This window comes from Heliangelus exortis, chromosome 26 (assembly GCF_036169615.1).
Source record: "Heliangelus exortis chromosome 26, bHelExo1.hap1, whole genome shotgun sequence".
Lineage (NCBI taxonomy): Eukaryota > Metazoa > Chordata > Aves > Apodiformes > Trochilidae > Heliangelus > Heliangelus exortis.
The window spans coordinates 714,758-727,962 of NC_092447.1; the positions used below are offsets into that span (position 1 = coordinate 714,758).

A 13,205-nucleotide genomic window follows, 5' to 3' on the forward strand; every position below is an offset into this window, starting at 1 on the left:
TGTGAGTTTTGGGTGCTCAGCAGGAGGTGATTTACAGCCCAATGGCCTCAGTGGGCTGATCAGAGGAAGATGAGCTGCAGCTATCACCAAGGGTCCAAGGTCCACCCCTGGTTCCTGCCAGAGGTGTGAGTACAAGCCCTCCAGGAGGGCAGCACTTCTGAGGAAAAACATGGGTTTGGGGAGAAACACTGACACTGCACACTGATAACCCAGATCTGGTACCAGAAACCTGCTCAGCTCCAGCAGCACAGAGCAATACTCCAGCCAGGCTCTGCCCTTCCTCTGTCATTACCATCTCTTTGGCATTGATTTCAAGTGACATTTAGCAGGTTGAGGCTTGGGACCACTGCACAGCCCCGGGAGAAGGGCCTGGAACTGCTGGTGGAGCCCCTCAGCACCCAGTTCCACCACCACTCCTGTGGCAATCTAACAGCCAACCAGCAGACCTTGATCTCACTGACTTCAACTGATCTCTTCCCATCTGTCCTCAGTGTCCTTGGAGTGGCCAATTGCCACCTTCCTCTGTCCTATTTCTAAAATAGCCCAGTTTGGAGGACAGGTACCTCAGGAGCCCCCAAAAGGTCAACTTCTCCAGCCTGCTCTGCAGCTGTGTCCCCTCAGCCTGGACAAGGTCACCTTTCCAAGGCTGCCTGCAAAAACACTGCTGCTGCCTGCGAGAAACACCCTGGCTCCATTTCCCCCCTCTGCCAGAGCAGCAGGAGCCACAAACTGTCCCAGCAGCTGCATTTTGGGCTCAAACCCCAACAGACACCAAGGCCAGGAGCTGCAGGGGTGGGTGCTGTCCCTCTGTGACCCGAGGGCACACCAAGCACCATTCTCTGCCCCACTGGAAGTGCAGAGGTTAAGCACAGAAAATTCTGGGTTTTTTTTCTCTTTTCTTTAGCTGCAATAAAACAGTGTAAGAGAGAGAATATCACACAGAGAAGCTACGTTAGGGATGGGTTGAAAAAAATCTGTTTTCTTTACTGAAATTAGAACACCACAGAAAACCAGAGCCTCGTCAGCTGGGTGGCAACGACGCAGAGAGGGGCCCTTCCCTGGGGCTCACTTTTTAATAACTTCCCTATGCTGGCAGGCTGTAAGCCAAGCTCAGCTGGAAGAGGTTTGTTTTGTTTTTTTCACCCAGATGGATCTTGCTGTCTCCTTACATCATTAACGCACCAAGATAATTTTTGAAGAGGGGTTTGCTTGATTTCCTTCCTGATGAACCTTTCAGGTAAATCTCTTTCTGAAGCTAAGTCTGCCCTGTGACAATCCCTTGTTCCTGCTGTGGGCCCTGGGAATGCTGCAGCTCCTCATTCCCTGGATCCTCTGCCACCTCCGCAGCATGGCTGCTGGTCCTGCTCCTTCCCTTGTGCCTCCATTGACAGATTTGGGGTTGAGAGGAAATTCTTCTTTCAGCTCACATTAACAGCAGTCACAGGAGTCAGTCTTTTTTCTTTACATCTGAAGCAATCCCTCACTCTCACAGGGCCCAGGGTCAATGCCTCCCTTTCTCCTGCTCCCACTGCCGCACATCTGCTCCGCTTCCCCTTTTTCTATAGATCTGAAGTTTACAAGAGGCTCTGCGAGATGTTTCCTGGCCTCTGGTAAATGAAGGTTTTCTGTAAACTCCTCTGAACCAGCATGTGAATGCCTGAGATAATGGAGGGCTTTATCCTGCCTCCTCTGCACAGGGAGGGTGCTCTCTGCTGCATGGATAACAGCTTGGGGTGGTTTTTGTTTTTTTGAACCTTCATCTGAGGACTCAGGATTTGATTATGCTTTTTTTGGTTTTGGTTTTTTTTTTTCCCTTTAATATTTAGTTTCAAGAGCCAAGCATGTGGAAATCCACCTAACAAACAAGACCTGCAATTTTGGGACCCTCTGGGCACACATCTATCCCCTGAATGCAGGGAATCTGACCAGCTTCTGGCCTCACAGAACACTCCCACAAGTAACACCTGCTCAGGCTGTGATCCCTTCCCAAATCAGTGCTGAAAAAGGCCCCTACAACCACGAGTCTCCCAGGTAACCTACCTGCTGTGCTTGCATCACTATTAAATGAGTTGCCCTGGAATTCTAGCAGGACTTCACTTGGTCTTGTGGCACAGAGAAGGACAAATACCGTTCCTGCTACAAGAAGCAAGGGGGTTTTGACAGAAAAAAAAGGGGGGGGGAAGATGGGGTGGCTGGGGGCTGCTGGGTATGGCAGTGGTGGTCAGGGAAGGGGGGGTCCTGCTGAGGCTGCTCCTGTCCTGCCTCGTGGCTCGTGGACTGCTTGGTGCAGGTGGGAGTCACACCCGTCCCCATCACCTCTTCCCTCTGATGTCTTCTGCTGCTAATGAAATAATGTCAGAGACATCATTTTCCATTACTTCCCCCTGCCAGCAGTCCCCCCCTTTGCCACTGCAACAAACCTCTGCTGAAAAGAAAAGCCATTAATAATAATTACCCACAAAAAAAAAAAAACCTCTCTCTTTTAATGAGCTCTGAAAAAAAAAAATAAATACCAGTTTCTTAATTGAAAAGCTCTTTACTTGGGAGAGAGAGCAGCACCACTTCAGAGAAGTCCAGGCAGTTCCAGCAAGTGAAGATGAAATGAGGGAACGCGTCAGACGGAGCCTCGCAGGGGAGCAGGAGAGAGACCTCAGCATCAGGGTCACACAAACACCATCACTGCCATTCCAGGACCGATCAACGAGGCACTAATTGGATTGAAAGGAGGCAGCAGATGGAGAGAAACAAAGCAGGAGAACAGCTTTGGAACAAACATCATTAGAAAGAGAAGTTGTGGCAAGGGAAAAGCTCAAGTCCTGGGCATGGGGGATGAGCAGAGCGTGGCTGTGCTGGGCATTCCCTGGTGCAGCACCCATCTCCATGGCCAGGAGGAGCTGTCAGGATGGTTCAGCCCCCGGCCCATGGCCAGTGGGGACACTCATAGCTCCACAAGCAGGACCTCCCTCTCCAGAGTCAGTGGCCATAATTCAATTCCAAACAAAGCTCAAGGAGGGCAGGGAGTAATCTTCTCTCAGCTGGAAAGGGATGGAGGATTTATGAACCCACCTGTCTGCTGTAAAGTGTCCTCTTGGTCAATGGTTTCATGAGTGCTTGCTCACCAGCCAGGGCTGTTCAAAGACAGGGAGCATCCCCCCAGCACTGTGGAGCAGGCAAGAAGTAGGGGAAGAAAACAGGGATGACAGCAGGGACATTAGTGGGGACACAGAGCCTGGTCTGATGCTTGCTTTCCCTTCCATGGCTGGGACTGGGTCCTCAAGGAGAACAAGGCACCCCAGGAGGATTCATCTGAACTGTTGCTGCAGAGCAGGAGGGCTGGAAGCCACGAGCCATCAGTACAGCCCACGTTCCACGCAGGATTTTTGCCTCTCCAGATTCCACCCTGGCTTGCACTGTGTCTCTCCTGTTCTTGTAGCTTTACCCACCCATTCCAGAGGCAGCAACAGATCCTCACAGCTCTTCCACTCCCTTTGGCTGCCAGGGCCTGGCTCTGCTGCTCCAGGAGCCCTCGCAAGGTGAGAGCTGCTCCAGCTGCACCCAGCCAGGTGTTGTGCCTGCCGATGCTCTGGTTGTACAGCATAATTATGGTGTGGTGCATCTGTAATTACCAGGAGCCAGAAGTATCTGTTTCATTATTTTTCTGCCGGCAAATTTCCTCATCATACGCCCCAGCTCAGCTGGCCCGCCCTCGCTGCCCTGTTGCTTGAAGCAGCTCTGCAAATTGGACCTTAATATCCTTCAGATAAATGGTTGAAGGAAGAAAATGGATACAACAGGCTGTCACCTAGTTGATGTTGGGCTCTACCTCCCAAATTGCCTGGGAGAAATTAGCAGGAAGGAAGGAAGGATCAGACAAAATAATAAACCTGCTTACCTGCTCATTAATTTAATCTCTTCCTTTTTCTCCCCCTCTTCCAGCCTTGTGGTTTCAATAACTGTAGCATAGCTAGAGAACAGCAAAGTCCTAGATGAAAGGGAGAAGAGGTCTGCAAGCACAAAGATTAAAGGAGAGGTCTTAGGATTAGTCTTTGATTATTATTTTTTTTATCTTGGGTCTACAGTGATCATTCCTGCTCCTCTCCCAACAATCCTTCTGGGTGTATCCACAGGAGCATGCTGGCTTTCCATCAACTTCTGAGTGTTTATCCAAGAACATTTCTGGGACTGAGTGTCCTTACCTCAGCCCAGCAGGGATGCAGCCTCCTCTGGGGCCACAGCCCAAGCCCTTCCCTTTCCCCTTTCCCCTTTCCACCTGGCTGTGAGGATCTGCAGGGGTTTCATGGAGGTTTAATGCCCCCAGCACTGCTCCTTCCCTACCCCACTAGGAAGGTCCAGATGCTCACCTAGAGGAGGAGAAGAAGCTGCTTTAGATAAATTCCTGCTATGCATACACAGGTGGGACTTTATTGGGAAGTTCTTTTTTCCAAGGAACTGGGCTCTGGGTTTGGAGATGAAGAAACAAAAGGGGCTGATGATGGGGGTGGTCCCAGCAGGAGGTGAAGGGGGAGAGGCTCCTACCCCAGCTGCACAGGCAGGGCAGTGGTGGGCAAAGCCACACACACCACCAGTTAATTGGTTTTTATTTAGCCAACATCCTTGGAGCATTTCCAAAGCCAGAGCCAAAACAAATAAATAAAGCAGCAAACCCAAGTGAATTTCCTTGCTAAAAAAATAAACACTTTCCTTGCTAAGAGCAACAAACTGCTGCCTTGCTAAGGAAAACAAGCAAAGGACAAGCTGGGGACCCTGGAGCTTTGCCTGCCCTGGCTGAGGCCAGGCACAGCTCAGCTCCCCCTCCCTCCTTAAGGAGGAGGGGGAAGAGCCTGAGCAGACACTGTTTTTAAATTAACCAAATGGTGCCCTTTATGTTTTACATAATAATGTAAAGCTTTACTCAAGACAACAACCTCCTACATCAAAGATCCAGCGCTCCCATCCTGAACTTTTGAGCCTTTCTCCTTGCAATTACAGCAGACACATCTCCCTGAAGCAGCCTGCAGAGGATGGCTCAGGGAGTGCAGAGGATGGCTCAGGGAGTGCAGAGGATGGCTCAGGGAGTGCAGAGGATGGCTCAGGGAGGCAGGCAGGACCGTGGTGGTGGCTCTGCTTGGGGACACACTCTGAGGTGGCTTGGGCACGCATGGGAAGGGAAACCAAACGCTGAGGGGAACGTGGCTGCACTCACTGTGAATTCCAGCTCAGGCTGTGGAACAACGCTGCCTAAGCAAGGCTTGGGAAGCAGGGGGTGTTTAAATAATAATGAGTACCCACTGCTGTTTATTACAGAACAGAAATGTAATAAAAGGCAAAGCTGGGGCTGTGTTTCCCACTCCCTACTGGGATGCCTGGCACAAGGCTGGTGGCAGAGCAAGGATCCCGGGGCACAGACACGTGGGTGAGTGCAGGAGGAGGTGCTCACCAGCACTTCTGTGTTTGCACGGGTCAGTCCTGGTCATCCAAAGAATATAAAATATTTATCTGCTCCTAATTAGCCATAATTGCCACTTGACCCGGCAGAGGGCTGGTTGCAGTGATGCAGGCAGCTCCATGAATTCACTGCTGAACATGCTGTGCTGCAGCAATCTGCCAAGAACCTGAAAGACTAAAAATAATAAAATTTGTCTCAAACTGGAAAAAAAAAAAAGAAAAAAAAGATTCAGACAAACAACAGTGAAGAAGCAAAAAAAGGGAAGTAGCCAAATGCAAATATATTTTCTCTCCAAAATGTTAGAAGTGGTTTGTAGCTGCATTCCAAGTCTTTTGCTCCCTTACAATGAACTGACTGCCCTTGCATAACAGGAACTCTTCTGACACGGTACTGGGAAACCGTGGTTTTAGCCCACAGCAGGACTGCTCAGGTGCTCAGCCACACATCACAGCCCCTCCCTAACCGCTCATTTCAGGAAGGACCGAGCAGCATTCTCTCAAAAGCAAGCTGTAGCTGAAGGATGCCCCCCTGCCACTTCCTTTTCTACCCACACTCCCCCCCTTCTCCAGGAGAACACCATCAGGCACCCAACGGAGTTTCAAGAACTTAAACATGTTTGGGCAGAGCCCTTGGAAAAACACTCATTTAGACGGGCAGGCTGAGGGAAAATGCTGTTTTCTCACCGCAGCACTGAGCTTCCAGCACTGTGTGGAGAGACTTGGGGGTGCAGCCCCCCACATCGTGTCCTGTCCCCCAGGTCTGCTGGGGCAGGGGAGGCAGAAGCCACCTCGGTCCCTCTTCCCAGGAAGCCCCAGCACTGCTCACCCAGCAATGGGGACAGTTCCTCCCGGCCCTTTCCTGCAGGTCCAGCTGCTGCAGCCAGACAAAGGTTTGCAAACCTTGCTGCCCCCCAGGAGCAGCTGCTCCTCCCCGCTGCCCACCATCCATCACAGTGACAGCCTTCCCCCCACAGCCAGCACCGGGCTGCTCACCTTCATTTCTTAGAAGGGCTTTTTCAGCGGCTGCAGGCTCCCAAACGCTGCTCTGCAAGCCCAGGTAGGGCTCATGATGGATGGCTGCTTCACAGACATGCCAAAGGCTTTGACCTAATTGTCACCCAAATACTTCCTGATTAACTAATAGATAAAAGCCAATTAAAACTTCTGTTCTTCCCCGAGACCCTGCTGTCTACTTTTTCCTCCCCTTCTCAAACTCTTGATTGACATGAGGGGCAGGTGAGCTGGACCTGCTGTGGCCAGAGGAGGATGCTCTGCCCAACACCCTCCCTGCAGCCCCGGGGGCTCCTCGTGGCATTTGAGGTGCAGGAAGAGGCTCTGGGAAGGTCCCCGGGGTTTCACAAGGTGACATAAGTGCACAGGGAGACACAATACCCAGCTCTGCCTTCCATTTTTCCCTGGTTCTTCCCCCCTGCCCTGCTTCTCTTGAAATAATCTCTAGGTAATGCATTCAGTCCTGCTGGGCTGCTTTATATCACTCACCGTGTTTGCCAGTTGACTCTCTCCCGCTGAGATCAAGTCTCTTATCAGGGATTAAGGCTGTAGCTCAGAGCGTGGCCATCAAATGTGTTGCCTGAATGGGTGGTTGGGACCAGCCAGACCAGGAGAAGCCACCAAGGCACCAGCCAGAGCCCAACAGAAGCAGAGCAGGTCTGAGAACACCACATATGATGGGGGTTGCCTGAACCGAAGCCAGTGGGGAGGCTGCTGGAGCATCCTGGGGAGGCAAAGCAGAGATGATGGGGTCTGTCTGAGGTTCCAGGAACCCTCCTACTAACTGCTGAGGGGCAGCACGCCATAGCCCACCCTGCTCTCAGCCTCACACAAAGCCACCTTCGGAAACAAACAGCCATTTCATTCCGAGAACTGCTCTGAAAAATTTCAGGAGCATAGATCTGGTTCACCTGGAGCCAGAGGATGGAGCAGCAAGTGCCCCAGCTCAGCTCCACAGGCAGGACACCAAGCCACCGTGTTGTTCCCAACTCCCTGCTCCTGAGGCAGCTCCGCAGGCAGGATCAGCCTTAGCAGGCTCATCGCAGCCCTTGTAACCCCCCCAGAGCTGCAGAGAGGATGGGGAGGCTGGGAGGGAGCGGGGATGCAGCTGTCCAGGGGGACCACGCCAGCCTCGGTGACCTTCCCGGGTGGGGCACAGGAGGTCCGAGCCTTGTCCTAGGTGAGAAATGAGCTGTGGTTCCCCAGCAAGCCCCTCGCCCGAGGCTCTTCCCCATTGCCCTCGAGCAGCCAGCTGGCCCCGCCGCTGCCCCAGCAGCCGCGGCAGAAGGGGCCATCAAAGCTGTTTGCCGCTTTACACAGGCTATCATGTGCTGCGGCACAGCGGGGGACGGTAAATGACTTTATAGTTATTGTTCCTCAAATTGGACACCCCCTTGGAGCTTAGATAATACGAGATGAAACAGCCGGCGGGAGGTTGCAGTCAAGTGGAACAGTGATGGAGGCTTTTTTCCCCCCCCTTCCTGAGAAGAACCACTCCACCTATTTACTTCTCCTCCTCCCCATCTCCGTGCCGAGCAGAACCACACCTGGCAGGGCCAAGGGCGAGTGGGCAAGAGCCACGAGTTGCCTGCAGGTGTCTGAGCACAGGCAGCCTCCCGGCAGAGGGAAGGGCTCGGCTTCCAGCACCTCCCCAGCCCTTCGGAGGCCCCGGGAGGGTTTGGAGAGGGCTGGCAGCCCCCAGGGAAACCCCCCGGCCCCCCGTCTCCTGTTTGCCTTTCTCCCCAGCAGAGCTGATCATTTAAACTAGGTCTCGATTCTTGTTTAAATTATAGTTTACTGTTCTGCGCCCTGCTCAGAAGTGAATTACCTTAAGCAGCAGTATTAATAACACGGTTATAATTAAGCTTCATTACTGTAGGCAGTTTGCTGAAACAAATTGCTTCTTCATTATTATTATGGCACCTTTGGTAAAAAGACATTTCCCCAGAATGCGACCTTGATGCTTTATATAGCAAAAGCTGGGAGATGATAGAGATGTGAGGATGAATTAGCATCTTTTACCTTCTACATCAAGCTCATTAAAAGGAAAGCAACTCCAGTCAAAACCAAGCAGCCTTGATGGAAATTTTAATCGGAGCGAAATGGATAATGAATAGGTTTGAACTTTTCCTGACATTTTTATGGTGGTGCTTTATTTATATTATGCTTCAGCTAAAACATAAATAAATAAAGCCGGGGCAGGGTCGAGGCTGGGCTGCCAGGAGAGCTGCTGGCAGCCCTGGGGTGGCCGCAGAGCAGGGCTGTGCAGGAAATGCTTGTTTTGCAGCGGCTGCCGTGCTCCTGGTACCCTGCAGCACCCCGCGGCCTCCAGCCCAACCTCTCCCCCCCAGCAGACCTCGCTCTGCACGTCCCTGAGGCTATAAAACCCGAGCCAGACATTAATTTCTGCAGTGTAAGTGCTCAACAACTGCAGCCGGACATAATGGAGGGGATGCAAATAGATATTTAGAGCCTGGAAAGATAAAGGCAAAGCAGTTTTACAGAAGATGAGATTTTAAAAGCGTACGGAGAAAGGAAAAAAGGAGCAACATCAGCGGGATCGTTCCAGGTGGGAGAGGGGAACACGGCCCGAGCAGAAACACTTGCCCAGCACATTCGGAGTTGAGCGATCTGCTCAGTTCAGCCAAACCGGCAGAGAACAAGATGAACTGAAAGAAATAAGCGCGCCCTCTCTCTTCCTGCCCCTAGAAGAGGCCCCGAGCATCATCCCCTCTCTGGCCTGGGCCATCCGGCAGCTCCCATTGCCGCCACAGACAGACAGACGGACAGACGGACAGACGGACGGACGGACGGACGGACGGACGGACGGACGGACGGACGGACGGACGCCCCGGAGCACCCCTCTCCGAAGCCAACCCTGGGACGACGGGGGAGGGAGGGAGGAACTGCCTTGGCTTCTCCTTCTGTGCTACCCTAGTGCCTGGCCGGCCCTTCACCAGCAGCAGCAGCAACTCATTAACCTGCAATTATCGCCATGAGCACTTCCACCCACCCCTTCTGTCAGGGTGGCCGGCAGGGGACACGGGATGTGTCACCCTCTGCCCCAAGCACCAGCGGCTGAACCCCTGTCCTGCAGAGCCCTCGTCCCGTGACAGGACACGGGGGTGCTCTGGGAGGGGAGTGCTGGCACCTTCTCCTTCCCCGAGGGCTTGAGAGTTGCACAAACACGAGAAGCAGCAGAGGAACAAGTCACAGACCCTCGCATACACCACACAAAAAGAGAGAAAACACTGCACGTACCTTGCAGCAGCCTCCCGGTTTGCAAACAGGCCCTGAGAGCACCCCCAGACCCCTCTATCCCCGGGAAGCAGCAGGACAGCGTGCACCCCCCCACCCCAGCTCCAGCAGGAGCATCTCCTCCTCCCCCCCCGCCCATTTAAAGGCTGCCGGGACCGGGGTTGCAGCTGCCCCCAGCCCCAGGTGTGTGCCTGCCCTCCGGCCCCCGCGGAGCCCCCCGCCCCCTGCGCTGGCACATTCCTTGCTGCCGGTGCGCAATCCGCAGCTCGGGGAGAAGTTCTGTTCCCCCCATCCCTCCTGGCTGCCCCCTGCTCCGCACAGGCTCGTTAGCCACACGCCAGCCATCAATGTTTCCCGGTGCTTCTTCTGATAATAGCTATATTTATCATTTAGCATCTCTGGGTGCAGTGCAAGTCTGAAATCTATTTATGGGCCTATTAATAACTGCGTTTGATTTTGAAATGCAATTAAAAGAAAATAAAAAAGATCGAGATTGTTGGTTTTTTTTTTAAAGCCCTTTCCTGGGCTCTGAATCTATCTCTGTCACGGTCACACTGGGTGACCTTGGACAGGTCACTCATTCTCTCCACGCTGTAGCTGCGATGAGTAAAATGGCAATAATCACAGGATCTGCTTCCCGGGGTGCTTTGGAGGCCTTAATCGATGCTTCCAGGGCCCTCTCACCCCCCCCCAGAGGGAAGGGCTGAGCTCTCCTCAGTGTTCAGCTGGACCTGCTCCACACACACCCCCAGGAGAAGGCAAAACATCCAAATTGATAACTCAGTAACTACTCTTACTTTATTATTAAAAACAATCCTCTTCTCTCGGGGGTGCCCGGCCCGCTGCCCCCAGACCGTGCGGTCCAGCGCCCTTGCACCCTCCCACTGCCCGATGGACAAACAATTTGCATAACTTAATTAAATTTACAGTAATCTCCACCGGAGCCAGCCTGTGAGGGATGGTGGTACACAGTCCTAAAGCAAATCACCGCCAGTGATGAAAGAGCCTATTTCAGTTAAGCAAATTATGAGGAGGCGGGTGATGTCCTCGGTATAATAATTCCCTGTGAATTATTTATACGGAATCTGCAATTACACCCAGCAAAACAGTGTTGTGTGCATAAAGCACACTTCATTATCCAGGCACCTGGCATGAGCACAGCAAGGACAGCAGCCCCCACGGGCTACCCCAGGAGCAGCACCCTGTGGGACAGGAGTGGGCTGAGGAGAGGGCCCCGGAGCTGGCAGGGAGGGGGCAGACCCCAGCCCCAGAGAGCCTGCACAGACAGGGATTCCTCCAGTGGTCCGGGCAAGTTGCCATTTCAGAGCAACTGAAAATGTTTGTTTCCACCCTGAGAAAGTCCCTATTCAGTTTTTAATGTGTTGGGTTTTTTTATTAAGTTACTGTCCCCCACCCCCCAGTCCCTCCCTTTCACAGAGGTTTTCTGGGTGATAACTCAAGTGCTGTGGTTGAGTCTTTTACCTGGCAGAGCATGTGCTTTGGCCCATCAAAGGATGCAGCAGCCCTGAATGTTTCATGGAGTGGGTTTTTTCTTTAAAGATTTACCATGTATAAATGTACAAGAGTATTAAAGACAACAATTAACTTTATGGAAACTTTACATTCTCCAGCCTCATTAGAACTGCCAACAAGATCTATTATTAGTATTACTATGCAGATAATGTAATAAAAAGGGTATTTAAAGTGGATAGGTTCACTCTGAAATAAAATAGCTTTTCTTTCCCCCCCTTCTTTCTACCTCTCCCCCTTTTGCCCCGTTGCTGCATTGCATCTGGGACCAAGCCCAAGCCCTGAGTATCTCTCATCCTGTGCTCCACACCCAGCTCACTGCCCCTTGGCCTTTTGAGGGGAGAAAAGGACAAATTTCATCTGTTTAATTAATTAACCCCCCTGCCTTTTGCAGCAAGAAGTGCCCTGGGAACAACTTTTTCCTCTTTTGTAAGAGTCTGACAGCTCTCACCCATGACATCTGCCCCCCTGGGGGGCTTCCAGCCTCAGCCTTGGCACCCTAAAGCATCTTTTCCCCCAGCCACTGGTGAACAGTGATGCTCCAGCTGGCACCAGGCCAGAGGCACTGCTGCACAGAGCAAGAGGTGTTCAGGGACCTGGGACATGGACTCTATCATCATAAAAAAGAATCTGTTTAATTTGTGGGTTTAAAGTTTAAATAACTCTTGGAGCAGAGCTGCTCTCAGCTCTCGACCCAGCACTCTGCTGCACTGTGTTCACATTCTGCCTTGGCACAAGGCCCCAAAGGGATCCCACTGCCATTTCAGTGAGCTCATTTCTTCTCCCTTTCTTAATATTTCTCCAGTACAGGGCAGGGGCAGGACAGCTCTGTCTCAGACTTCCATCCATCCCCACCATGCCCCTCAGGGATGTCTGCTGCATCCTTCATGCCTGCAGGACCAAGTCTGGGATGCACCTGGGGGCCAGGACAGTGCAATATGGGGCAGCAAACCCTGGTCCAGCAGAGCCAGGATGAGCCTTTGGGCTCCTTGGTGCTCAGAGCCAGGGCTGACCACAGCAGGGATGGTTTCCCACACCAGGCACTCTCCATCACTGTTATTACACCCTGCAGTCTAATTAAGAGAGAGGAGTCAAAGGACCTGAAAGCAATGGTTGTCATAAATAATCACTGGGTGACCGCCGAGTTAATGTTCCACCAGGGTCTACTCCTGGTCTCCAGAAGAAAATGGAGGGAAGAGAAATGAAGCCTTGCGGCACATGCAGAGAGCTGCCACAGCTCCCTGCCTCTTCCCGCTTCACCTCCTCCCCAGAAAACTTTAAAGCAATCACAAGAAGCCCTGCTGGGGTGCTGGGAGCACCCCCTGCTCCCTATGAGGTCCGGAGGCTGCCCCAGGATGACACTTTGGGATGTTGCACATACCCCCACACAATTATCTGTGGAGAGCTTGGCAGTGCTGATAATTTGTCAGCACCGCACATATCTCTACTAATTATAAGTCTCAGCTGAGATTTGCATTTTTATGAAATGCTTGTGCTAGAAATCTTTATAAAAAGCCTGTACATATTAATTCAATCTAATCTTGGTCATTTCAGGTTCCATAAGAAAGCGTTTCCACAAAGCTACAGAGCCAACACAGATAACTTTTCCATAGCAGTAGAAAGCACACCTCCTCCTGAAGTTACACGTTTGTCTTTGAGATGGTGCTTCTGATGAGACCAGAGAGCCCTCCCAGCCTGGCACCACGGGCCAGCCAACAACTCCAGCCTCAGTCCTGTCCCTGCCAGCAGTCCTGTCACCTCACAGGGGGGCTGCACCTCCTGAAACGCTGGAGCTGAAAGCCAAGGGACCAGCAGCCCCTGGGGACTTGCTGCAGGCCAGGAGGAGCCCTGGGGGTGGGAGCTTGTCAGCTTCCCCAGCAGGGAGAAGCTCCCATGCCCCACACCTTTCCGATGGAGATAAACAAAGACCAAATCCCAGGGGATGAAGTCGCAATGGGAAG

General features: G+C 52.3%; 1 protein-coding gene and 1 long non-coding RNA gene across 2 annotated transcripts in view; one reads left to right on the forward strand and one right to left on the reverse strand.

Moving 5' to 3' along the window:
• Nucleotides 1–13,205, forward strand: part of PAFAH1B2 (platelet activating factor acetylhydrolase 1b catalytic subunit 2) — a 248,265-nt gene that overhangs the window by 92,882 nt on the left and 142,178 nt on the right. The window lies entirely within an intron of this gene.
• Nucleotides 2,517–4,695, reverse strand: LOC139807788 (uncharacterized). The gene is made up of 2 exons (XR_011730680.1): nt 3,893–4,695; nt 2,517–3,616 (listed from the first exon to the last, which is right to left on the reverse strand). It is a non-coding gene; the product is annotated as an uncharacterized lncRNA (long non-coding RNA).